Source organism: Pygoscelis adeliae, unplaced genomic scaffold, assembly GCF_000699105.1.
Source record: "Pygoscelis adeliae isolate BGI_AS28 unplaced genomic scaffold, ASM69910v1 Scaffold71, whole genome shotgun sequence".
Classification (NCBI taxonomy): Eukaryota; Metazoa; Chordata; class Aves; order Sphenisciformes; family Spheniscidae; genus Pygoscelis; species Pygoscelis adeliae.
The window spans coordinates 4,383,925-4,385,950 of NW_008824356.1; positions in this window are offsets into that span (position 1 = coordinate 4,383,925).

Here is a 2,026-nt window from a genome sequence, read left to right on the forward strand (position 1 = left end):
GACAGGACAAGGGGGAATGGCTTTAAACTAAAGGGGGGTAGGTTTAGACTAGATCTAAGGAAGAAATATTTTATGCTGAGGGTGGTGAAACCCTGGAACAGGTTTAACAAGGCCAAGTGCAAGGTCCTGCACCTGGGTCGGGGCAACCCCCAGTATCAATACAGGCTGGGAGATGAAGGGATTGAGAGCAGCCCCTGGGGAGAAGGACTTGGGAGCAACCTGATCTAGTTGAAGATTTCCCTGCCCATGGCAGAGGGGTTGGACTAGATGACCTTTGGAGGTCCCTTCCAACCCGAACTATTCTATGATTCTATAAACAAACTAAAGAGAAGCTACCTACTTTCAGTTGCCTCTAGGACACCAAATCCAGAATACAACTTCTTCTCATTTAATGTCATACTATTCAATAATCTTATTCTTCAAGTTGCCAGGACATCCCCGTCTATCACAGAGACCAACAGTTGTGATACTGGACCAAGACTAATTTTAACCAACAATATTGAATCTATCTTTCAAAAATAAGAAATGCGGCTATTCAGACTTCTGCAGTAGTCAGTTAGTTAACATACTAATATTACCCTTAACAGCTTTCTAGACATACACATAAGATGAGAATCTCCTAGGAAGTGTAGTTTTAAGATAGGAAACTTTGTTTTAGAATCCTTGCATAACCATTAATATATATGTGTGTCTGACATTTGACAAATATACATAATGTCTATTATGTTACATCTAGTCAATATTCATTCTGCTGGAAAACGGCCATCAGATGAAAATATTCTTTCCGGTTCAGAGTAAATGCAACAGGAGAACTGAAAACAGAGTTTCGCTGAGCTCTAGATTTGCATTCAGGAAATACAGCCTATGGTACAATAGAGTTAGTCATACCATGACAACTTCCAGGGTACATTCAGAAAACAGGAACAAGATCAATGATGAATATCCATTTCTTTTCTCCACCATTCTCCTTTTTGTTTCAATGAGCATTGTATACATTTTTTTGGCACACAAGTTTGGCATTGTTTCTGCAATGTAAGACAGCACCAGCCAAATGTGTGTGTGTGTGTGTGTGTGTGTGTGTGTGTGTGTGTGTATACTCTAATTCCACTAATTTTTCACTCTAAAAATTTCTGCATGAATAAACTTGAATATTAAAGTGGTGCCTACTGATCTGGGATGTTTCAAGAAATTCTCAGAAGTGCTGTTTCTTTAGCAAAAATATAGTGCACATTGTAGATGCACTATAAAATTTTTATACATATTTCTTCATTAGTTTTATTCCACATTAATGTGTGGCTTATACATTCTGAAAGAAAAATGAACATACAAGATAATACTAAATCTAAATTAAAGAAAACAATTTAAGCAAACTGTGGTCAAATTGCAAGAAGCACTATAAATCCACACTATAAAATTGGCATCATGTTTTTTCAGGATTCAAAAACCCTCATCAACTGCCAGTTAGAGGCCAGATAAAATCCCAGTAGGCACCATTGCTATAGTATTCCATCACGTAAAATTAATGTTGCAGGCATGAAATGAAACAGGCATTACTACAAGAGCCGCAGACTCAAACCACTGCAGTAACTACAGCAGAGCTGAACAGTCAAAGGCAGATTCACGAACATTTTTGCAATTAAGTGGGGTAGCTTCTCCCCACTGTTAACTCCCAAAGTCACATACACACAGTTTTGGCAGTTTTTTGGACAGCCTCCAGTTTATTCACAAAAGCAGTGATCAGTCTAAAAAGTGCCATGAGTGTTAGTGCAAATTAATTATTTGGGGCAAATTTGTACTAGATGTGCATTCTTTTTTAACTGTTAAGATATCAGCCTGGAGTAAAAGAGTTTTAGGACTCAGCCACATGATTCACATAACCAACATAGTATTAATAGCGGCAAAAAAAAGAATAAGAAACAAAAGCTGCACCCAGCCAGCCCTCAGTGGATTTTATTTACAAAATGGTTTAGCAAATATTTATGACTATTCCAGCATTGCTTCTTGGAAAAGATAATATACCGGGGGG